The following is a 26,966-nucleotide window of genomic DNA, read 5'->3' as shown; positions in this document are numbered from 1 at the left end:
CCACCTAACTCTGTTCATAAGATTACACCATCTTATAGAGCTAAAACAACTGGAGAACCAACTAGAGAACGACCCCCCCAGAGAAACATCAACACCCGCAATCATATAGACTTACCTCCCGATTCTGCCCCTTTTGTAATTCTACTTACAGGTGTACCTGAGCTCACAGACGGCACACGGGAAGGATATTATGATTTAAAAACAAGGTCATGCACTGGCTTAGAAATAACAGACCATTACCCCCCCACCTGGATGGGGTGATAGTGAACGTGAGGCGCTTGTGGTGGGTAGGACAAAGGCCAAAGGACATCCCAGGCGATGTGATTGCCATCAACTTTAAAGATTTTAGGGTGGTAACTCACATCACCGATTGGTTTGACATGCGTGGAGCTAATGGTTTCTCCACAAGGGACCTGAGTTATTTCTATCCCCAACACTTAGTAGCACCCCAGCACGATGGATACTCTTTTGACAACTCCTCTCGGCCCCCGTTTGTTCCGTCCTTACTAGATATAAACATCGAACCGAGGAGACCCCATTGGCACATTCCGAGGCCAAGACCACACAGAAGAAATCCTAGGGCCTGGGGGGGGCACAGTAACTTTGTCTCGCGGCCTGCATATGTGCCCCATTGGCATATTCCGCTGGCTAATAGATATGATGCTTTGTCAGGTCTTGAAGATCTGGACTGACAAGCAACGCTCCCTGAGCATGATGAGAATTCCTTTCTAAATAAAACATCAATATCCATCCCCAACCGGCCAGAAGAAGAGCCAACACCCAATGACATAGTGAGCTCAAGGGCATCTGAAATAGCCTTAAACACCTGGGGAGGGTTTTTGCCATCTCCACAAACAGGAGAACTCCTAGCGTCAAAATACCCTGAAAGGAGTCACCAACAATTATCCCTAAAAGCACATAATCAACTTTCACCCGTGATTATGGATATATTGCATACTGACTCCCCGCATATCCTAGACCTAACTGGGAACCCTGGATCTAACCGTCAGGGACCTAGTAACAGCCCTCATACCTTACTTTCATGGAATGTAGCTGGCCTAGGAAATAAAATCACCCATAAACCCTGGCTAGAGACTATACAAAATCATGCCATACTATGCTTTCAAGAGACCTGGCTCTTGGAGGAAATTCATATACTAGGCTATCAGACCTTTCATTCACCTGCCTTTCCTTCAATTCAGGGCCGTAACAGGGGGGGTCTCTGTATCTATGTCTCGACTACGGGGGATGTGAAAGTCCGCAATTTTCATTCCAGTCAGTTTTTCCAAATACTTTCTTTTAAGTGGGGCACTTCACACAGTATTCTTTTGGTGAACTTTTATAATAATATGCTAACCAACGAAATGGAACCTACCATGGCAGAAATGTTGAGCTGTATTAATTCACTGGGAGAAGAAGCTACAGGGGAAAATTTGATCGTATGGGTGGGGGACTTCAATTGCACTGTTTGCCCGTCAAATGAACTAGGTTTGTGCGGCCTGTCAGATTACGGGGAGGAGGGTCCCATACATTTCGCCCACACCAAGATGGGGTCTCTTTTCAACGACATTGTATTTCATTTTGATTTTTCATTTGTCAATCATGTATGCTCACCACCAGTTCCCTTTGCACCGACTTTTAATGGCAGGGGTTGTAACTCGACGATAGATTGTGCCCTAATCACACCAACTATATCTGGGTTTATAACCCATTGGGAAATAGGGAAGGAGCCACTGAGTGACCACTATCCATTGATTTTCGGTGTAAATTTGATAGGGCATAGGCCAAGGAGGGCAGGCATATGCACCTATCCTCAGGAGGTTAATTTAACCAAAGTCAATGGATATGTTGTTAAATAGGAAAAGATTATACCAGCAATCTTTCTTAAAAATCTTTTTTCTTCGTGCACCGCCGATATCTCGGCATGCCTAGATGAAAATAATGATCCTATTACCATAATGGCTGCCTTTTCAAATATACAGCATTCCATTAAAAAAGCGCTGGTTAGAATACCTAAAGGGAACATTAAAAAACTACATGGGTGGTTCGATAACAAATGTACCACTGCGCTCAAAGAACTAAAAAGAGCTTTACGCTCAAGCCCAAAAAACTTAGAATTAATACGCCAGACTAGGAGACTATATAAACTTAATATCAAAGAAAGGAAACAGATTTTGAAAAGGGAGGCTTGGGAGTCGCTGTTGGAGGCTTCAAGCCAAAGGAATAGCTCTGCTTTCTGGAGGGTGGTAAGACCTTTGTACCAGTCAGGGGATCACGATAACACCTTGGATGTAGCCATTACTGGCGAACTGTGGGCAAGTCATTTTAGTAAACTGTACAATCATCTTACCCCTGGGGAAACCCTATCATCAGACGGGGTGGGCCTACCGACAGAAAATTCAGCCCAAATTAGATCTACAGATAGACCTTTAGAGCATGTGTCTGTCAACCCATATCCTATTGACTTGTCCTTCACCGTCCAGGAAGTCCACGATGCGATCAGGGAAAGTGCTCCAGGTAAAGCTCCTGGACCGGATTGCACCCCGGTGGACGTCTATAAAGCAGAGCCAGACTTCTGGGCCCCCCTACTCACAAATGTACTTAATATGGGAAATCAATGCGGGTTTATTGCCACCTGGTCGGATGCCATTGTGGTTCCTATTTTTAAAAAAGGTAACCGAGATGACCCCACCTGCTACAGGCCAATATCTCTTTTGGATGGTCTTATGAAGGTGGCAGGAAGAATAATTTTAAAAAGAATCCAACTCTGGGAGGAAGAGCATAATGTAATCTCCAAATTTCAATACGGGTTCAGAAAGGGTTTAGGGACCATAGAACAATGCCTAAACCTGTCCCTACTTATTTCTAAGTACTCACATGCCAAAGGCGGAGGCCTTTTTGTAACCTTCATCGATCTTAGCTCTGCGTTTGATTGTGTTGACCACGCTTTTCTGTGGTCAACGCTAGGCGAAATAGGGATTGATGATTGTATTATTATGTTTATCAGGGAGCTTTATAAAGATGCAGGGGCCAGAGTTAGGTATGGTAAACAAGGGGAATGCTCGGAGAAATTTGACATTAGAAGAGGGGTGAGACAAGGCTGTATTTTAGCACCGTTGCTTTTTACTTTTTATATTAATTCTATTGGCCAGACTCTCTCAACCCTGCCTTATGACTATCCCACTGTTAATGGCTCCCCGGTGCCCATCTTATTATATACCGACGATGCGGCTATCATGTCTAGGACCAAAATTGGTCTACAGCGCGCAGTTAACAGGTTCACAAGTTACATGAGGGAAAGAAACTTAAGAGAAAACATCTCTAAAACTTTCACGATGTCCTGTACCCAGAAGAGGGAAACATCCGTTACAACGCGGATGTTTCCCCGCGGTGCTGTTACGACGCGTCCGTAACAACGCAAGTCGTTACCACGACTTGCGCTGGAGGGCGCTAGAAGATTAAAAATAGTAAATTTACTATTCCAACACCTTCCCTAGTGTCCACGGGGACTGGTGTTAGATTAGTAAATTATACTATTCGACATCCGCACCCCCAACGCAAGTCGTGGTAACGACTTGCGTTGTAAGGGACGCGTTGTAACAGCACGCGTTGTGACGGTACGCGTTGTACCGTCATACATCCCCCAGAAGACTATTAGAACCCCCTGTACCATATTCCTAGATAATCACAAAATAGCTATAACAGATAATTTCTGTTATCTTGGAATCTTGTTTGATAGATGGGGCCGGTGGAAGGCGGTTATAGCTGCCAGGAAGCTGGCCTACAGTCGAACCATAGGTGCGCTGCGCGCCTTTGCCGGTAAAATTGGTGGTAAACCGATTAAAGAATTAATCCAGATCTACCGAGCAAAGTGCGTAGCTACGGCTACCTATGGTGCAGGCATCTGGGGCATCGAGAAAGTTCACTCCCTACAAAGTTGTGAAAATCAATTTATCTGTTACCTACTGGGCGTGGCAAAAAACTCCTCCACATTTATGTCACACATTGAGGTAGGAGTCAATTATCTTAGCGATACCATCAAGATGTCCCCCATCCTGCTTTGGCACAAGGTTTGGTCTACACAGGAATGTGTTTTTAATAGAGATCTCATTAAAGACTGTTTGGCTTTAGACGGTGTAACCAATATTAAGTGGTTATCTCATGTGAGATCCATGTTTTCCGAACTAGGACATCCAGAATTTTTTGATAATCCAACAACTCTAGAAGGGATAACTAGGCTAGCACTGAAAAAAATGATAACCATCCACCTAGAAACTGTTAGATGGAATATTGAAAAAGCTAAAAACACAGTGCTAAGCTACCAGACAATAACACCAACTGAGGGATTACAATCTTACCTCGTCCTGGTACAAAATCCCTATCCTCGAATGCTGTTGACCCGGTTACGTCTTGGCACCTTCTTCCGCCTGGTCACTTTGCCTAACCTTAACGATTGGTCCTCCCCGAAACTAATATGTCCCTGTGACAGTACTTCGTCACAGTCCAATATTCACATTATGTTTTTCTGCAAGCTATATACGTGTCCCAGGAAACAATTCCTGTTGCCCTTCCTCAAACGTTGGGGGGTTAGAAAATGTAGATCAGCATACACGAAAATGTTACAGCTAGAAGAAAATCATGTTGTTTATGCTGTCTCTTGCTTTCTAAAATCCGTTATAACATTTAGAAACTCAATGTATTAACTGTCCCTCTTGCTGCAGCCCACCCAGGCCCTTAAATGAAATGCTTGTTTTTTAATTATTGTTCTTATGAATTTTTTATGAAAATTTTTTAAGGATTTAGTAAGCTTTTCTCACTTGCATTGACTATGTACATGTCATTTTTATTATTGTATGTATAAATGTCATATGAATGCTTTTATGATTTTAATTCAAAATCGAATAAAGTTTACTTTGATTTGATTTGATGCCTATTGACCATTGCACAACCACCAAGGAATGGTAGTTCCCTGGCGTAGTCGGCGGTCCCAGGCTGGCACGACCACTAGGGTCATAATGTGGCAGTCGCAAGACCGCCACTGCTGCACCATCAGGAGTCTGGCAGTCCTTGGACCGCCGGATTTGTAATTAGGCCCCTATTGTTCCCACTCCAATACTTTGCTTCAATTTTAAATACAACTTTTACCTAGAATATTATCTTTAAAAATGCAAGATTATTGTAGTACCAATTATCAAACTATAGTAAATGTTTAAATGTTAAAAATATTAATATCATAAACCACAATTTTTAACTATTAACATTTATATACATATTTATTTAAATTAAAAAGAAATTATTTATATTTGTTTTAATAATACTATTTGCAATTTTTAAAATACCATTATCTACCATTCTTAAGCTTTAGAAAACATTCAAATACAATTATTATATATTAACTAATTTACTCATTAATTGTATAAATAATTTACTACATTTTTACCTGAAATATTTCTTTAAAAAAATAATTCTAGTTTCCTAATTTTAAATTATCAATACAATTATGACAGTCATTAAAAAAATTGCATATTTTGTTACTAAAGTATCTAAATAAATCCAAATGTAATAGTTTCTGAACATATTTAGAACACTTTTAAAATGTGTATTTTTTATAAAAACATTAAAATATATCTTATTTTACATAAACTCTAAATTAAACATTTAATAACATACATCTGACAAAAAAGTATGTGTATTAAAAAAATAATTAACTTAAAAATAAAATTAATAAAAATACATTTAAACAATTACAAAAATTCAATGAATTAAAAAACTTTTACAAATAAAATGAATTATAAACGTGAAGATTTAAAATGATTTTAAGACATTACATACACTTTTACTATAAAAAAAATATTATTTCCAAAGATATTTACTACATTGATATTTTTAACATTGAATTTATAAATAACACTAAAAAAATATTTTTCACTACGATATAACATCACAATATATGCAAAGTCCACATATTTTTGACACAATATTTCTGCAGTACGATATTTTTTTCCTGATATTCTGTCCAAATACCGCATAGAATTTACTACACACCTGAAAGACTGCGGACAATGAATGCAGCCATCTTCTCAAAGTTTACAGGATGACTTGAAGTGAGGAGAAGTTTGTTGCATATGGTATTGGACCGTTTCGACACCCAAAAATACTGGAGGGCAGTTTAGCGGTGCCTTACCAAATCAATTGGACAACAAATCGAGTTGATACCCAATATGGCATTGTTAGGCATTATAGAGGAGAGGAGAGGCTCCAGAGCAGTGTGAATATTCATTGGCTTGGGATTCCTAGTCACCAAGAGGGATATCACTGGGAAATGGAGAGCCAAAACTAACCCTCTAAATTTCAGGAAGGGCACAAGTTATGGACTGATGCTTTATGCTAGAAAAAAAGTCTGCACATCCTGGGGATGTCCTGGGTAAACGTGATGTAAGGCAGTGCTTAATTTGTAAAATATGAAGTGCAGTCACAGTTTTTAAAGAGGCCACACCCACTCCCTCAGCTCCACCCATTTCCTACAGTGGCTCCACCTACTTCCTTATAGGCTCCACCCACACCCACATGCCTTAATACATCAGAGCCACCTCCTCACTTTTTCTGTTCCGCAAGAAGCTGAAGGCCTGGCTCTTCACAAAAGCAACTCACACCTACACACCTGTCCAAGCCCCTGGATCTGCCCCTGGGTGATTAGTGATCTATACAAATCAATGTAACATAACATGATATAACATTTAGAAAGCCTATGACAACAACTTAAAACTTAAGTGAACTCAAATTTGAGAATGTGTGTAAATCTTAAAATGCAGCTTTAGAAAATGTAATTTGAGGACTTGAGGCAGCTTTACAATTGAAAGAAAATGTGCTTGTACTGTGCTATTTAAAAGAAAGGAAGGAATACATTAAAGAAGGCAGCAACAAATACAGGCAGGAAGAGGAGCACTGGAGTAAAGAATTAAATAAGTAAAGGATGATAGAAGGGGGAAATAAGAAAAGAATGTGAAAGAAAGAAATTAAGGGATAGAGGGCGAAACACACCATGTTTGTTTGTTAAGCACACATACACTAGAGGGTGCCTTGACACCAAATTAAACGTTATCCAGCTCAATTGCACTAATTTTATCTAAAGATGAAAGACTGAGGGGCCTATTCCAATGTCAGACGGACCTGAGTCCATCCGACATCGGTCAGGAGCCTTAACCGACCGACCTGCTGTGGTCGGTTATGGCGCTGAAAGGATGAGCACTCGTATGCTTCACAATGGGAGCATGCAATCCGAGCGGAATGCATGCCTCCATTGAGAAATGCAGGGGTGCAGTTCATCCCTGCACCCTGTGGCAGGCACCCCAAGGTGCCTGCCACCGGGTGCAGGGATCAATGGAGGGGCACCTTAGGTGCCCCCAGGCTGCCATTCGGCGGCCTCACACCCATGGGGGCCCTGCTGGGGGCCCCCAGAGACAGTTTCCGACTTCCTTTTTGTGCCAGACACACCAGCACAAAAAGGCAGTGAAAAACTGCCATCGTACTTCCCCGGTCATAAAGAGGCGACCGGGGGAGTACTGGAGGATTTCCAGATGGTAGTCGTGCTCTCTGAGCCCATCGTAGGCCATCCGGAAATCCGAGTTTGATTCCTTTCCGACTGAGCCCATTGTAATGGCTCGGTCGGAAAGGAATCTGCCCGACACGTACCGATTCGGTCGGAAGAGCTGCGAACATGGTTCGGAGCCCTTCAGACCTAAATCGGAATCGGCCCCTGAGTGGCCACACCAAGATTTCAATTTATGACCCTGAGATAAAAAACAGATTCCTGGCATGGATATAAACATATGTGCAAGAAGGAAAAAATTAAAAGGGAGGGTGAGGGAGGAGGAGAGGCCCAAAGGCAAAGATAGATATTGTAGACAAAGAATGTGAAGAGAAATCTGGAACGCTGATGATGGGATTGCAAGATTGGGGTGGAACGTGATGAGAAGGAAAAGTGAAAAGAGGAGAAAGGCAAGGGAAAAGAAGAAGAAAAGCGGACAGCGGGGAGCGTGCAAGAGTAGAGTGGAAGGGGAAGATGGAAATGTGAACAATGAAAAGCATTTAATGAGGGGAGGTGGCGATTAAAAGAGAACACGGATGAAGGGCAGAAAGGGACGGAAGATTGGAGAGAAGGGAAGGAGTGAGTTGTGAAGGGGAGGAAGAAAAGCAGATACTGAGGGAGAGCAAGAAAAGAGTACACCTCTGCTTTATTAAATATACAGTAATTAATGATGTAAAGTTGAGGGATGAGAGGAGTGTATCATTCTTGGCCTATCTCATCAATGCATAGCAGTGTTGTCCAAGACACACAATAGCAATCCTTTAACTGTGTTAAGTTTTATGCCCTCAAAAGATGTTTTGTGCCTTCACAATAGGTATTCCTGATAAAACATAATAAAGTGTCAGTTATTCCACTGGGATTATATTTTAATGGAGAACCACGCTCTCATGCTTCAAACAAATAGCTCTATTACATGATGAGGCTATAAGTCGCAAGATCCCACTGCCACCTATTTTCAAATGAAGTCAGACATTCAACTCCATTCAGAGAGGCTACCATACACACTTTTTAACTAATAAAGCACACAATTCAACTGAGTCTTCCTCCTGTGCTATATTAGGATTGTAATGTATGATCAGCGAGTTACAAAAGAACGCCTGTGACAAAAAACAGAAACCCACTGAGCTATCTACATAAATATAGTTCTGTCATCTGCATGGTACATGTTCTACATTACCACTCTGTGCTACAGTCAAAACTTCAACTAAACACCCCGATCTCTCTCCAACAGGGACATAAGGCTGTAAGTATGCAGCAGGGGTTTACAGGACATGGGTCTTTGGAGGTGAAGAGACGGTGTGGGGCGATAGATTTCAACAGGCTTGTGGGGTTGGAGGGGAGGTACAGAGCGCCCAACAAAGCCTAGCCCATCTGACAGCACATTTTGAATCATTGCTATTTTTCTCCAGGTCCAAGCTGAGAAAATTCCCCATGTATCCACTCTCTGGTTGGGGGGAATAGGGAGAGCCTCCTGGTTCAAGTGGCCAAGGCTAAGGGCTTTGTGGTCTCAAGTGCAAACTGTTTAAAGTACGGATACTTGGAGGCCAGTGCAAGCTTTAATTCAAAGCGATGGTCGGGAGAGGTGCTGTGAGAGTGCGGGCGGGAGCCAAGGGGCACTGTACCAGGAGTGAGCGAGTGCTGTGGCAGGGAGGGGCATTTTGAAATGGAGGGGAAGGGGACTGTAAGTAGAAGTGCAGTGAGATATAGGTAATAAAGGCACTGTAGAGAGAGGACACTGTGGAAGTGGGAGAAGGCCACTGTGGAGAGAGGGACACCGTGAAAGCAGGAGAAGGCCTCTGTGGAGAGAGGGACACTGCAAAAGTGGGAAGGCCACTGTGGAGAGAGGGGCACTGTGAAAGCCGGAGAAGGCCACTGTGGAGAGAGGGGCACAGTGAAAGCGGGAGAAGGTCACTGTGGAGAGAGGGACACCGTGAAACTGGGAGAAGACCACTGTGGAGAGAGGGGCACTGTGAAAGCTTGAGAAGGCCACTGTGGAGAGAGGTACACTGTGAAAGCCGGAGAACGCCACTGTGGAGAGAGGGGCACTGTGAAAGCGGGAGAAGGCCACTGTGGAGAGAGGGGCACAGTGAAAGCAGGAGAAGGTCACTGTGGAGAGAGGGGCACTATCAGAGGTAGCAGTGGGGCACAGTCACAGAGGTACTCCTCATCAGATAGGCCTGCTGAGCATTTGGACCCAAGCCCATGCTACACCATTATATTGGTAAGGTTCCCAAAACAAGTTGTCTTTTTGAGTGACCATAGAACCGATTTTCATTGCTTAAAAAATGTTGAATGACTTCAAATTATTTTAGTGCATTGATGCGTATTTCCGGTTCACTGCCATTGGCCGGTTCTTGTTCATACAATGCTTAGAAAGCACATTAAAAGGCTTTCCAGTGCATCTTTTTAAACTACAAACATGAATTTCCATTTCCATCCTTTACACAGAATTTTGTTCAGGAAAAAGAACTTGAGTTGACATCTTCCTTTATCTCTAGTTGTACATGCTTCGCCGACAGCCCAATAGCAGCAAATGTTATTATTCTGAGCAATGCATTCAAGATCCACTTGACTCGAGGCTAGGTCGGGGCACGAAGGGAATTAGGACCAGTGCTTAATTTGTGCCGGTGCTTTCCGGTGCTAAGTACCTGCACCTATTTCTCAGGGCCGGGTCTATTGAATTTTTCTGAAATCTGCAAGAGCAGGTGTCTCTGTATTACCGTGAAAGAAGTTGTGTCCTGGAGGTGATTGATGTTGCGAAGGGAAGATGAAAGTTGTTAGTTTTTTTTATATTTTTGATGAGTCTAAGGGTGTGTGTCAGATGTGTGTCTTTCGTCAGGCCCTCCCCATGCTCAGCAATGGTAATAAATAGCACATTCCATTCTGAGGATTCGTGTCTTTAGTTTGTTCAGTTACATTGGTCATGTGAATTTTTAAAAGAAAAGTATTTCCAAGATGCATTTGTGCAGTAAATAAAATGCCAGCTAATAGTTCAAATTGCTATAAAATCGCGACACAGATGCACACATGGAGTAACGTGTTTTTATTTTATTCATAAAAGTAAAACTTGCCAGCTTGGTACCACTAAAAATGAAATGATGTATTTATCCACTATAAAAGAACATTTGGTAGCAAATGCGCTCACGTGTCCTAATCAGTGCTTAATTTGTAAAAAAAATAAGTGCCAGGGCCCTCGTCAGGAGGCCACTGCAGCTTGCACCATCTATTGTTCCTGCCAGTGATGCCATGACAATACCAACTCAACTACTTACCATCACACTCTAACAAGTGTGACAAGTTATACTATTTCGGGTCCCCAAAGCTACACGAATGGCTTGAGTAGCAGCTATTAGTTACTGTTTATGTATATTCAATCAATAAACAGTTGTTGTTGTGTTCAACCCCTAATTAGGCAGACAGTGCCACCATGAGGCAAACTGTCATAAGATCCGGTGCTGACATATAAGTGCCAGTGCAAAAGACCGGAAATCACCGACACAAATTAAGCACTGATGGCAGCCATATATTTTTGTCACATATGTGAGTGTTGTAAGTATGCACTGCAGCCAACATATGACATTTTTTTCAAAAACGTGTATTGCTTTCCAAAAAAGCAAACAGGCAGGAAGTAAACAGCAGTACATTTGTGTACCTTAAATGTTAACAGAAGCAAGCATATTTTACAGTACTAGGTCCAGACACATTGCAGTGGAAGATAAAGTGAAAGTAACAAATTGCTTCCAAAAGCAACTGTATGTCCTGGCCTTACAATAGCCAAGAGCACCACTGGGCTATCCATGTACTGCTGCTTAAAGCTCTTTAGTGACATGTGGCAATGAAAAGTGTCTTTCCCAATAATTAAATCTCTTTTTATATATTAATAAATCATCCCTAATCTGTTTCCTTTAAGCCAGTGGGGCTAGGTGCTTTACATAAATAAAGTGGTACACTTCATAAATGGAAAAGTGTTTCCTCACAGGGACAGAATGCCTAAAAGCTGTTTATACTATGTATGTTCAATTACATTTTCCATAAAGAAAGTCTGGATGTAATTGACATATTTATTTTATATCTCAATCTGCGAAAATGCCAGAGAAATATTTTCTAAGTTATTTTCCACATAGTTTTACAAATCTAATTAAATGGTGAAAAACATTTTTTCTAACTTAGTAGAAAAGTAACTTTATAAAAAAAGTTATGTTGAAAACTGGTGAATTACCAGGTTAGCCACTCCATAGGTTGAATACACATTCCTGGGTGATGTTACTTACCGTACTCTCTAAAGGACATTGGCTTGGCTTCTTAACCCAGGAAGTCAGGGAGGATATCAACAAATGGCCCGTTAGAGGGGATTGCCTATCTGGGGGAGGAGGGGAGAGGTACAGTTTGCAGAACAAAGAACAGCCGTAACAATTTCTCTGTTGAATTAATTTCTAGAGACATTCTGGACCCCATTGGCAGCACCTGCTACAGGAGTGAGAGCCAGTTCATCAATAACATAGAAGAGGAGACCTTATCTAGATAGTTCAGAGCTTTTTGCCGTGCAAAGAAATAGGGATCCTGCAGAAAAGGTATCTGTCCTCATTGAGACTGGCCCGGTTGCAGTTTCCCGCCTGCACGCCTGGAGGGTTCTAAGAATCATAAAAGTAACTAATGGGCACATGCATCAAGCAGAATTGCATTTGCAAACGGTGTGAATCGCAAAAATCGGCCGTTTGCGAATGCAATTTCTGGTTTTGAGATGCATCATGATAACATGTATTTTTCGCAATTTTAGAAATCGCAATTGGAAATGCGATTCTTTAAGAATTCGCTAAATCAAGGAATCGCAAAATAATATGAAAAAAGTGTATGCATCAAAATTCGCAAATAGCGATTTCTTAAGGAATCGCATTTAAGAATTCCTAATTTTAGAAGTACTGAGAGCAGGTGGTAATTTTTTTTTTTCTGTGAAAACATGTGAAACAATTTGTAGGGTACTTAAGGGCTCCCACAGTTGAGCCAGACCTCTTTGAGGATGGCAGCAGTCATTGTCCTGGCACGTCGCTGGAGGTTGAGAGCAGCAGGAAGGAGAAGGAGGATGCTCAGTGAAAGGATATTTAGATTGCGCATCACTTTGTTTGGCCAGACACAGGTTGAAATATATGACAAGTGTAGGCTTAATGCTGACTCCATAATAGATCTCATTGCTGAATTAGACCCTATTTTGCGTAGAAAAACTCGTAGGACCCTAGCCATACCCACCCATGTGCAGGTGTTATGTTCTCTACACCTTCTAGCCTCAGGGTCCTTCCAGGGAGTCACAGCTGTTGCTGAGGGGGTTTCACAGAGTGCACTTTCTAGATTTTTTAATGATCTCCTAAATGCAATGCTGCAAAGGATACGTCATCACATTTATTTTCCTAAAACTCTGCAAGAGTTGATGGAAACAAAGTTGGACTTCTATAACATGGCTAATTTTCCTCATGTCATAGGCTGCATAGATGGAACACATGTTCCCATTTGTCCTCCATCTGCGAATGAGTATATTTTTCGCAACAGAAAGAATTATCACTCTTTAAACATCCCAGTTGTTTGTAATTACAAATCAATCATCACAGACTTAGTATCAAGGTACCCTGGGAGTGCCGATGACTCCTACATTTTCAAACATAGTGCCATCCATGGGCGACTGTTGTCAGGTGAATTTGGAGATGGATATTTGCTTGGTAAATACTGTTCTCTTTGCTAAACATCATTTTTCTCACATTCAGTTGCATCATATGTTAACTGCAATTGTACCATTTTACGACCCCATAGGTGACAGTGCATATGCTGTGAGATCATATATACTTACACCATACCTTAATCCAGCAACCCGTAAAGAACAGCAGTACAACCATGCCCATATATCCACCCAAAATGTTGTAGAGAGGACCTTTGGGGTCATGAAGTCTAGGTTTCGGATACTGCACAAAACTGGTGGAGCACTGCAATATCGCCCTGAGGTGTGCTGCAAAATAGTTGCAGCATGTGCCATGCTGCACAACATTGCCACAAGGAGAGGCTTGGAACTGAATTTAGATGACATGCTATCAAACAATGACAACCAGCCACATCAACCACATGCAAGACTTCATGGAGCAGATGCAGCAGAAGGAAGGCGAAGGAGAGCAGAAATCACAGAGCATTATTTTTAAAAGAGGTAAGGAGCCTGTTAATATTCAGTAAATCTGAGTGAAATTTATTTTTAATCATAAAGGAAGTAATAATAAACAAAGGTCACATTACTGCATGAAAAGTGTAAATGATATCAACATGTAGCTTTTGACTTTCAGCAGTCTCTGGCCAGTATTTTCATGATGTCGGTCATTTAGAAGGCAGTCCATTCATGACTTTATTTTCTCCCCCTCACTCCTAAAGCTTTGCTTTTTGCATTTTTCTGAGCTGAAGATGTGTGACTTTTTTGTTCAACATGTCTTGAGCTGCGTCGTCCAACAACTGTATCTGATTTTGAATCACAACTGGGTTTAGCACTCTCATTATTATTGCCACCATGTACTGTTGAAAGCACACTCATATCTTCCTGCATGACATCCTTGTTAGTTTTGTTGGACATCATTCCTTCTGAAATCTTATTACAACATTTAAATAATTCCTTTTGCATGCACAGTGTATTTGTTATCATTTTAGCATTGCTATTGCACAAGCGATGTATTGCTCTAGTATAAGTGTGCATGCTAGACATCAATCTCAAGTGCCTATTGCAATTGGCAATGTTCTGTGCTTGTATTGCTTCACACATGGTTTCCATGGCTGTTGCCATGCGGTCCAGTTTATTACTTGATACCATATGTGCATTTTCAATCACATTTGTCAATTTTAAAAGACTGTTACTCATGGTACTGATGTCTTCACTGATAAGATTGAGTTTACCCTTCATTTGCCTTATATCTTTGCCTTGCAGCCTTTGGACTTTCAGGAGTTTTTTTTCAACTACACTGGCCTGGCACTCATCTTGTGAGGATGACCTCTGGTTTGCTGGACGTGCCCTTCTTCTGTAAAATTGTTGCAGTCTACTACGTCGACTTATCTTTGTCTTTTAAATTGCATTCATTTGAACTGCTTGCTGCGTATGTGCATGTGCATTGGGCTCTTCATCAGTGTCTGAGTCTTGCAGTTGCTGCACTCTTTTCCTTGTTTTTTTCTTTGCAACTGTGGGTGAGGATGTCATTTCATTTTGTACCTGTGTGTTCTCAAGATCAGTATTCATAGTGTTGCCCAAATCAATTGTTTCACCCTCTTTTTTAATATCTATAAAAGATAAATGTATGCAATGTTTATTTCTGAAATGTCTGTTTATTTGAATTAATTGTGAAAGTATGCATTTTGAATTCAAAATAAACTACTACTTTGTTTCAAAAAGTGTAGTCACAGATGTGATAAGTTACTTTGCATTTGAAAATCATATTCATCAGAAAGTCAATTTTTAAAATTTTGAGAAAACTACATCTCCCATAATGCATTGCTTCAATGCTAAATTATGACTATTGCTTCAACCTCTTTGTATGCATTTAAGGTTAAATGCTGGGAATTAGTTTAAACATTTGAAGAGGATTTGAAAGGCTACTACACTCTGAAACATATTTACAAAACAACAGATGACAATTACACACTTACCTTGCGAAGTGCCAGCATGCTCAGAGGTGTCTATGTCAATCACTCTAATCACTGCTTCAGTGACCAGGGTCTCCTCAACCATGTCCTCCAGTGGGGTATTTGGTTTGTCCTTTGGGGCACCTCCACCAGTTTTGTTTGCACTTTTAATCCTGCAAGCAATTTTCTCCTTGGCCCTGCTGCGTAAATCATACCAGCGTTTTTGGAGATTTGTAATGTCTCTGTGGGCAACCCCCACAGCATTCACTTTTGATTGTATAGCCAGCCACAGTCTTCTCTTCACTCCTTCAGGGACCTTAAGGAAATCTTTGCCAACAAGCTGATCATGCCTCAAAGTGACCTCTTCTATTAAAATCTCAAGCTCCTGGTCACTAAACTTAATTTTCCTTTTTCTGGCATGCAGGTCTTCAACAGCACTTCCAGTAGCCATTACTCCTTCAAGAGCACACCAAAAACACTCCTCCTCTTGCTGCAAGCAGAGCTCCAACTGCCAAAAGCCACTCCTGCAGTTTGAACTAGGCTTCAGGTGTGTGTAATCAGTGTACTGGCTTCCTGGGTGTGTCCTCATTGATATGCATCAAAATTGCAAAATCGCAATTTGCAAAATCGCAAATAGCGAATTCGCAATTCAGAAATCGCATTTTCCTTGCGATTCGGTAAAAATTGCGATTTTTACCGAATCGCAAAAAAATAGCGAAAAAAATGATGCATAGCATTTTGCGATTCTTTATTTGCGATTCGGTAATTTTCGCAAAATAAGAATCGCAAAATCGATGAATGATGCATGTGGGTGCATGTCCAAAGAGTAAAGTCTTAGATGGAGAAGAGACAGGAAAAGCAGCCCAGCACCAAAGAAACCTTGGTGGCCATGATATCGAGGTTTGTCCCACTTGCACTTCTGGCACCAAAGCCCGAAGCTTAATTACCATTAGCCTCAGCTTTGGATCTTGCGTCTTTGAAGTATTCTGACTTCCATTTCAATGACTAAGACCCTGATTATGTGTGCATTGTAATTTTCCAATGCTTTGAAATACTTGTTTGTTCTGAGGTCAGAATACCAAGTTGTGCTGAGTGTACAACAATCATCAATTACTGGAAGTGATAAAGTCCTCACTGTTCATTTAATTATGCCAGTTCAAGCGTATTAGGATTTAGCAGGGGGAAAAAGGTTGCAATTTAATGTGACATGCTGATGTTGTTGCAGTGCTCTGTTAACCGTCATGGGAGCAGGATACTTTGTAGCTGGTGTAGGGTCTGTTGTGATTTGTGCACGAATGGGCGGATTTGGGATTTGGTTTCCCAGTGAAATGTTTCAGACGCATTCCTTGCCGCTCGCAGCCGCTCTGTGTACATTTGGATTGCCGCTTGGATTGTAAAGCCCGTGGATACCTGAACTCTGCCAGCAAACTCGGGGAGAGACCGAAGGTTTTGGTTCATGGGTGTGGGACTGCGAGTCCCAGCAGGAGCAGCGCTTCAGCCACCAGCGCACCTGCGACTCTTCCCGCCCCTCTCCTCCCCCTGCGCCTTGAAAACGGCTCGCGGCCCCCGCTTCGCGGGAGCCGCTCGCAGCCGCTCTGTGTACATGTGGATTGCCGCTTGGATTGTAAATCCCGTGGATACCTGAACTCTGCCAGCAAACTCGGGGAGAGACCGAAGGTTTCGGTTCGTGGGTGTGGGACTGCGAGTCCCAGCAGGAGCAGCGCTTCAGCCACCAGCGCACCTGCGACTCTTCCCGCCCCTCTCCTCCCCCTGCGCCTTAAAAACGGCTCGCGGCCACTCTGTGTACATTTGGATTGCCGCTTGGATTGGAAAGCCAGTGGATACCTGAACTCTCCCAGCAAACTCGGGGAGAGACCGAAGGTTTCGGTTCGTGGGTGTGGGACTGCGAGTCCCAGCAGGAGCAGCGCTTCAGCTACCCTCGCACCTGCGACTCTTCCCGCCCCTCTCCTCCCCCTGCTCCTTGAAAACGGCTCGCGGCCCCCGCTTCGCGGGAGCCGCTCGCAGCCGCTCTGTGTACATTTGGATTGCCGCTTGGATTGTAAAGCCCGTGGATACCTGAACTCTCCCAGCAAACTCGGGGAGAGACCGAAGGTTTCGGTTCGTGGGTGTGGGACTGCGAGTCCCAGCAGGAGCAGCGCTTCAGCCACCAGCGCACCTGCGACTCTTCCCGCCCCTCTCCTCCCCTCTACTTAATTCCCTCCACTCACGCGGACGCGGGACACACGCGGGTCGGAGCTCGGGGCGAAGCCCGGGCAAAGGGCGGGCCCTCTGAGGCCCTCAGAGACCGAGTGAGGCCGGGCAGGGCTTATTCTCTTTCTCCTATCGCCCGCAGTATTACTAGGTTCGTCTATGGCCCAGAGCCCGCCCCAACTACCTTCTGACAAGGCAGGGTGTAGCTTTAATGGCCCCCTCGACAACTATTTCACAAAGGCCTGTACTGATCCAGACAGGGAGAAAACCCTGGCAGAGCGTAGGGCAGAGCGTCGCCGCTCTGTCGAAAGTATGAAGAACAAGATCTCTGCCGATTCCCACCTCGATGCCCCTTTCTCTACTTTAGGATGCACTCCCACCAATGAAGACCCTTTAATCTTAGAAAGTTTTCCACTCCTATTAAGAGATTGTACTCCAACACCTTTGGGCCACACAGGCCAGTCTGCTAACGATATCCTTCCCTCTAGTCCGACGCTGCCCGATGCCGATTTGACTATTCGATCCCTGGCTCCGGCAAAATATGTCCAAAATAAAACGAAAAACCCAGTGCAGGAAAATATCCATCGCCCTCCACCTGCAAAGAGAAGACGGAAGGGTTGGGACCCGCTAAAGCCAAGGATCAGTCACACGGACTTTGGAAAATCTTCTAAACTCATCACAAGAAATGTCCCGGCCCCAGTGGTTGTTTCTGCTAATATGCCTAATTCGGTTCCTTCGCAACCATTGGTACCACCTGTACAAATCAAACTCACGAACATTAACGCCCCAATTGATATTCTTGATGATCCATCACAAATGGATACTTCCAACGTCGCCTCCTTGGATAACCTGGAACATCTAATAAGGTCCTTCATCTTACCCATCATAGAGAGGCTGAGGAGGGTGGAGAAAAAGCTTAAAGAGATCGAAGCTGCAGCTACTAATCTTCAGGGACCACCGAAGGGATTGACGAGTAGTGTTCTAGTACCATCAGCCGAGGGGACCCTCTGCACCTCTGGCGCTTGCAAAGGCGCTCCCTAAACTAGTAAATTAACGTACTCTAAGCAACAGAAGGCTCCCCCCCAAAACAGATTAATAACCCAGTACCCATACCATCAAGTGCAGCTCTGGCAGGACCGGGAAAACCCTCTGCCGGGATCATACACCAGAATACAAGGGGTTTTATTGGACCTACCCGACCACCCTTGCGGAGAAGCCCCCAAACAGAACTGCCCCCAGAAGCTGCCCCATATGTGGTTGTTCTCACTGGAGTACCTATTTTGCCAGTCAACAAGAGGGAGGGGTTTTTCCAGCTTAAAAACAAAATCATGCACTGGCTGGCCCAGTATAGACCACTTACACACAATATCAATGGGGAGATTGTGCATGTTAGACGACCCTCATGGTTGGGTAGTAGGGCCAAGGAAAATGATGGAGATCTGGTTGTCATAAACTTCAGGGACCCTCGAGCAGTTAATTATATATTAAATTGGCCCCAGGGTGGAGGCAGTAACTCCATCATCCCGCGCCCTTTGACCTATTTTTATCCGAGATCCCTGGTGTTCCCTCCAACCTTCACCGGTGGCCAGATACCCATCCACATTGCCCCCTCATTGCCCAACAACACTAGCTACCCGCCCCAAGCCCCGGACTTCCCCCATGCTGCGGACCCCTTTGGGTGGAACATGGTACCTTTCCGATCAAAGAGCAACCCCAACAGTAGAATGGATCACTTGAGACCCTTTACACCACTGGAGACAGCAAGCAGGTTCGATGTTTTTTCGGGGTTAGACAATTGTGATTGAAGTTTACAGTCTGACCAGTCCAGGGGCGGGCAAACAAAACCAATGGGCGAGGATGTGATCAACGGGGGAGCCCAATTTACTGAACCCCTTCCTGAGCTGCCATCTACCACTGTGGCCTCACCCTCTGACCCCCTTGCGTTGGCTTCAAGTGGGCACATATCATGTCTGTCTATTCTCTCCTGGAACTTAGCTGGGCTGCAGGGCAAACTAGACTCTCCTGACTGGGGGTCTTTTATTGACACCCAAGACGTTTGTATGTCTAGGCTATGCGAATTTTACCATTCCAGCTAAATGGGTCGGGAGAGGACGGCCCTCGGGGGGCCTTTGCATTTGGGTGGCATCTCACTTAGGATGCAAGGCTAGGGTACTCAAAACCAACTCTCTGGATGTTCAGTGCGTATTATTGGAATGGTTAAACCATACAAAACTCGCACTGATCAATGTATATTCCAGACCGGTGGGGCTAACATTGCCATCACCCACCTTTGAGGAGCTCTCTGTATTTTTGCCACAACTTCCAAAGGGTGCTAGAATTTTGGTAGGGGGCGATTTTAACTGCCAGTTTGAGCCGCTCACCCTGACATTGGAGGGAGCTCTCGGGGAAGAGGATGATCAGTGGGGAATACCGCAATTGGCGGGTCCTCCGGCCAAACCATGGACCCCCTTAGCGACACAAATTCTGGCATTTACCCTCAGTAACGCCTTGAGGGCTTGTAATGGCAGATCTGGGAGGGACATTCCTTCTAGATCGACCTTAAACAAACCCGGGCAAGAGTCTCACTTGGACTACATCATGGTCCAGACTCTGGATTGGAATAGGGTCTTGGCCTTTGAGGTGGTCCATAGAAGTGAGAGCGACCATAATGCGCTGACTATCTCGCTGGCCCTGCCATGCGGGCCTATGGATAAACAGCCGGATGAGGCAACATTAGATAATAATCTAATCCTAACTAACGACAGACGCAGAGTTCTTAGACAATCCTGCCCACATCCACGAGCTCTATGAGAGGATACTCCCCACATTAGAATCTGTGGGGATAATTATAAATCAATCTCCCTCAGAAGAATTTTTCCCTAAGTTGGGCTCCCTTCATACGGACCTGGTGGGTATCCTCGTGGAGCTCCTGAATCCAGTTGTGAGGAAGGGTCCCTCCAGGGCACAAAGACAGTCATGGTACAATCCAGCCTGCAGGGAGGCAAAGGTCAAATTGCTCGCTGTACTGAAGCACCCCAGGGATGTATGGGGTAATCAGGACAAGGAGGGCGTAGTTGAAGCAAGCCATCCATAAGGCGAAGGTGGCTTGGGATTATTCCAACTGGGAAAACATGTTGACCTCCTTACAGGCAAGAGACGCTCGCAAATTCTGGCAGATTGTGAGAACAGGATCAGCCGAGCCGACTCAAGCTGTTGAGGCCAACATTGTGGCCTCGGTGTGGGAGGATCACTTCCGTCGTCTTTATGAAGAGGCTGCCCCGGGCCTGCGCAAGCCGCAAGCCGGCTTATCATCTGAACACCTTTTTTCTCCGGGTGGGCTAAATGTTCAATCCTCAAACACGGTAGGCGATGAGCCTTTGCAGTTTTCATTAGGTGAGGTTACCACTGCAATATCCAAATTACCTTCAGGGAAAGCCCCCGGATTAGATAAGATCCCGGGTGATTTATTTAAGCACCAACCCAGGGTTTGGGCTCCCTACCTGTTAATAGTTTTCAATGCAATTCTTGCAGGAATGGCGGTCCCTACTACTTGGCTGGGAGCAGAGATTGTACCAATCTTCAAGAAGGGCTCCCGTCTGCTCCCAGCCAACTATAGGCCAATCAGCCTCATTGACGTTTCGCAAAAACTCTTTGCGAGGCTGATTCTTGACCGCCTCCAAGATTGGATGACAGACCACTCAGTCTTGAGCACATTCCAGGTGGGTTTTAGAAGCAAGGTGTCAACCACGGACCAACTTTTTCGGCTGGCTCTTCTTTTCTGGAAGACGGGGAGGGTGGAGGGGGGTACCCTATATACCGTCTTTGTCGACCTCCGTGCGGCATTCGATTTGGTCCCGCGGAGTAAACTATGGACGGTACTTGCTAAACTTGGTATCCCCCATGCCCTCCTAGACATCATCATTCGCTTACACACTCATAATTATGCACAGGTAAGGTGTGGGAGGATGGGCCATCTATCCAAAAGATTCCCCGTTGGCAGAGGGGTAAGGCAGGGCTGTGTCCTTGCACCGACCCTGTTTTGCCTCTTTGTCAATGGGGTAATCGATCTTCTAAACAACGTCATTAACTCAGATGCACCAAGGCTTGGTGGCACTAGGGTGCCCGAGATTATGTTCGCGGATGACACCCTACTGCTCTCAAAATCCCCTATCGGGATTCAGCGCATTGTGGAGGGGTTTGAGGTATTCTGCCGAGAGCATGGTCTTGAAATAAATGCCATGAAAACCAAGTATATGATCTTTAATCCCCCCAAAAAGACACGACCTAATCCGACCATAGGCCTGAATAGACTAGAAAGAGTCTATACGTTCGAGTATTTGGGCGTGACCATTAACGATAAACTGGAATGGGGTGATCACCAGGTCAAGTCACAGCTCAGACTGGCGCAATTAACAGGAGGTATAATCAGGCTAGCGAATTCTAACAGATCATCCATTAGGCCGCTAGCCCCTCCGCTGGAGATTTATAGACTCCAGGCCAGAGGAGCGATCCTATATGATAGTGAACTTTGGGGATATGCTTGTAGAAAAGATCTGGTTATCCTAGAAAATAAATTCCTTAGGCAACTCCTAAAGTTACCGGTAAGCACACCGCTCCTGCCATTAAGGCTGGATCTGGGTCTAAAGCCCTTGGATGAAGTGGTGGGTGTGAAACCATTAACCTTTTGGAGAAGATTATGGTCCACTCCTGAGTTAGCTAACTATAGGCAGGAACTCCAGGGAATCCTTGCTCTTCCTGCTACAGAGAATATTCCATGGTTCAAATATATAAAAACTGAATTTGCCCGGCTGGGCCTTCCGTCCCTGTGGAGCGATCCTGTAGTTGCCTGCCAGGGTATGTCCCGGAAACATCTGGTGGCAACCTATTATGCATGCAACCTGGCAACCCACACACAGGGTACTCGCCCAGACTCTCTGGCTAACACATTCCTGGGGGTGAAAGACTTTTACAAATTTGAGCTAGTCCTTGATGACATCTTCCCCAATCTGGCCCGGAAGCTATTCCTCCAATGGCGATACAGTACTCTCCCGCTAAGAGCATTTACGAGCAAATGGAAACAACCAACCCCGGAGAATCGCCCTGGCTGCAATTGCAGGCTAGAAGACGAACTGCATCTAGTCTTCTTTTGTCCTGCTTACACTGCGGCCAGAAGGTTCTGGGTAATCCCCTTATGTAAAAATCTAGGGTTTCGTAAATGTTCTGAGGCCTTTAGAATCCTGAAAACTGATTTATCTAAAGTAACTGTGTTTGCAATGGCCAAACTTCTAGAGGCAGCCTGGCACAAGAGACTGCTCCTAATTTCTAGGGCATTGTAATTGCGTCCTTGTTTGCGCTACTCAATCTTAATACTACGGCACTTATGTAAAATTTTAGTTCTATTGATATACTGTTTTTAGTAACATTTTAGACTTTTGACATTGATGTAATAATATTGTTGTTTGTGTGGAATCAATTTTATTGTATCTTTTATGGCAAATTGCCGAAATAAAGATTAATGAATGAATGCATTCCTTGAACTGGAATTAGATTGCTTGAATTTACCTCCACAGACCTTTCTGACACCAATTATATACTTAAAATGAGATAATACTGCCAAATAATAAGGAGCCTGTTGGCCTTCAATTTTCTTTTGAAATTATGAATGGTTTTACCACACACATATAGCAGTTGTTTCCAGATTGCTCCTTCTTTACACACTTTTCCAGTCCTGAAGAAGTCCCGCTGTTGAGTTACATAATGGCCCTTTCCTTGTGTGCCGGGTCGAAACGTTCCCAAAAAGCCTGGATTTAATAAAGGGTAAACAGAGTGGTAATTTGTAATTGGTATCTGTACCCGTTTCTGATTAAACAAATTTAGTTTTGCATTAAATTTGTTATGACAGGCTTCCACATGAAGGAATATGGTCTATGTAATGGGCCCATACCTTTCGTCTCCTTCTCTCTAAATCTGCACAAGCACCTACTCAGAGCACTTCTCTATCACCCAACATTTCTGGAGCTAAGAATTTAATGTGAAGTGTATTTATATTGTAGTTTTGTAATACAATCTTCAAAATGTCTAGACTATAATCTTTGTGTGTGTTTCCTGATTCTCAGAGCTCATATCTGTTGTGATTGAATCAGAGTGGGGTTTTCTGGGAAAATGAGGAGGAGTTGATTAATTGGGCCCTTCGTGAGGAAAATAGTTTCTTCGTTATTTCTGATTGAACCACTGTTGTCTGTATCGCAAGTTACCCAGGTCCTTCAGGTTAACTTTGGGCCACCCCATTGTTTTATAATGATGTTCGTACAGTGAGCACCAAAATCCACATCTTTCTCAAAAACTGGGAATAGCTGCAATTTTCGCACGCAATAAAATCTGGACCCCGGAGTGTCCTTTTTTTAGATTCAACAAATAGCACTTACACGCCAGGAAATTCGTGATCAGGGCTTTAATCATGAGGTGTAAACTTGATCCAAGGCAACCCACTGGGTTTATCAGAGTTGTTCTACCCTGTTCTACACTGACCCCAGGCCCCCTTCCCTGAGCCCTAAAACAGGCCCACAGCTCTAAATACTTCCCAAATCCCCTGCCCTGAGCCCTAAAACCAGACCCCCAGACCTAAAAACTACTCCAACCCCAGCACCCCCCATCCTGAGCCCTAAAATCGTCCCAGCCCTAAAACCTACTCTGGCCCCCTGTCTAGAGCCCCACTTATCAAGTTGTGTTCCTGTCCTGATCCTTCCTGTTCCTCCTTCCATTCTCCCCGCCCATCCGCTCTGAATCTAGAGAGCGGACTGCGTTTACCACGCAAATGCGTGATAAAGGCAAGAGTGGTAAAGAAACACATGGTCCGTCCACATTGTAAATGCCGTTTCCTGTTTATCAGACATTTGCTCCATTGTGGTCAGTCTGAAATTGCACTCAGTTCTCAGTCAACCGCAACCTGTTAATATGCTACGGTGATTTTTTTTCTGAGTGTGTTTTGTCTTTAAAATTAACAAAAAAATCCTATATCTGGTTCCCCTTATCCAGTTTTTGTGATTTGTGGTTATTTTCGCTACTACATTTTGTCTCTCTTTTTCTAAATTGGTTTAGGAATTGTGCTGGCCCTACTTGAGCATGCATTTCTCTGGAGAATTAGCTTCTGCAAAGGTACCAGGGCTTCATTTGAATTTCTCTGAGACTTATGCTGATAACAAATCATGATATGTTTATTAGGTTGACGAGAACACCTCCTTTTCAGATGTATATCCCGCTTTCAGACCGGTGGACACTTGAAGTGGGAGTGACGGATGTCTTTATTGCAACACTTGTACAAAGTTTAGGCTATTCTGGTGCAGGATTCTTACTTAAAATGGAGTGTTGCATGGCTCAAGCGGAGTGGACGTTATGGATGGTTGCAATTGGATGACCAACAGCCAAGAGCTCAAAGGTTACTTATTTGGGTCCAGTTGAAAAGGATTATAGATTGCGTTCGTCTATAAACATGACATTCTTAACTTTATTTCTGTGACAGGCCTTTGGCTGCCCTGGACATGCAACTATATAATACTTAGCAAATGTGTACCCAGATTTTGAATCTCTACCACAAACCGTAACCTTTTTCATTCATTTCTTTCATATCTGTTTTCAAGCGCTGCGAGGCCCCCGGGTAGTTACGCGCTATATAAGTGCAATTTTTCATTTCATTTCATTTCATCTGTTACATATCAAACTACATGTAAAAACGACTTATCTGCTATTATACCTGGTGTGTGATTTGCTTTCTTATTAAGTTGGAATCTTCTTGTTTATTTCTTTGTAAGGGATACTCTTTGAAAAGATAACAGTGGCCATCTTCTTTTGCACCATCAGAGTGTGTTGAGGTGTTGGTCAAAGAAGTGGGTTGGCCAGTTGTGAGTTTGACAGCATAAACGGCATATCCTCTTCGCCTATATCGGACATGCTTCCTTTTTACAGGTGCATAATGGATGTAAGAATCTGAGATTTCATGACAGGTGGAATAGATGGGAAGTTTTGGGGTCAGATGCTGATGTGGAGATGAAGTGCTGTGTGTGATGGATGAAGCTAAATATATTCGTCCGGATGGACACAGTCGAATGCTTGCTCTTCATGAAGATGGTTAGAAAGAGAGATGCTGAGTATACTTTTGATGTCGGGACTGTTGAGCTAGAGTTCAGTGCACTAAGCACATGTTTAGTGGGGTATTTTGGTACTTTTGCGATTTAGGTCCAAGATATCAAGGGGTAGATGTATCAACATACCCCTTTGCGATTTCTAAATAGCGATTTTTAAGGAATCGCTATTTAGAAATTGCAAAATGGGATGTATGTAAAAAATCGCTATTTTTTAGCGATTTCTTAATCTTCCTTATTTGCGAATTCGCAATTTGCGAATTCGCAAATAAGGAATAATTTCCCATTCATTCCTATGGGCCAGGAGGCCCATAGGAATGATTGTGAAATTAATCTCAATTTGCGATTCACAATTTGATAATCGCAAATTGAGAATAATTTCAATGGTGCAGGGGTGGCTCAAGGACACCCTGCTGCACCCCTGAAATGTACATGTGTGTGTATATGGCGCACATACATGCCCTATGGGCATGTGTGTGCGTCACATGCCACCTTCAAAAATGCCAACTTGTGCATTTTTAAAAGAATTCGCAAATTAACATCAACTACAAGTTGGTGGTAATTTACGAGTTCTTAACCAAAATTCGCAATTGAAAAATGCTACATACATAGCATTTAAGGAATCGCAAAATTGCGATTCCTTAAATGCTATGGCAAAATAAGGAATCGCAAATTTTTGCAATTCCTTAATTTGCGAATTTTTGATGCATGCCAAAAAATGCAAATAGACCGTTTGCGATTCGCAAAGGCCGAAATTCTGCAAATTTCAGCCTTTGCGATTCGCAAACGGCTTGATACCTCTAGGCCCAAATGTTCTTACATCTTGAATGTGACGACCATACCTGTCCTGAAAGATATGGTCACCCCCTACAAAGCCCCCAGACTCCTGCGCTCGGACAACGAACGCTTGGCCACGGTCCCTAGATTCAGGAAGGTACGCACCGGTGGTCGACGCTTTTCGGTTAAAGCGTCCTCAGGATGGAACTCACTCCCCCGCAGCCTGCGTCTGGAATCCTGTTACCCCCTCTTCCGTAAAAGACTGAAAACTTTCCTTTTCCCCAAATAGTACCCCTCCCCATTCCCTCCGGTCTCCAATGATTTCACAGCGCGGGGATGCCTCCGGGTCACCAGGCGCTCTATAAATCGCTAAATAAATAAATAATAAAATAAATACCTATAATGAGAAAAAGAGCCTCATTTAAGCGCCAAAAAATGGCAGAAGAATAAATAATAAAAACCATTATCATGTATTATTATTATTATTATTATTATTATTAGTAGTAGTAGTAGTAGTATTGGCAAAAATATTATTATTACATATTATATTCATTATAATCGTCGTATTAAGCACAATGTTAATAGTGATGATGATGATGATGATAGTAATAGACATT

This window comes from Lissotriton helveticus, chromosome 3_1, assembly GCF_964261635.1.
Source record: "Lissotriton helveticus chromosome 3_1, aLisHel1.1, whole genome shotgun sequence".
In the NCBI taxonomy this organism is placed as follows: domain Eukaryota; kingdom Metazoa; phylum Chordata; class Amphibia; order Caudata; family Salamandridae; genus Lissotriton; species Lissotriton helveticus.
The sequence above is the reverse complement of the archived record's forward strand: the minus strand, read 5'-3'. Positions refer to the sequence as shown.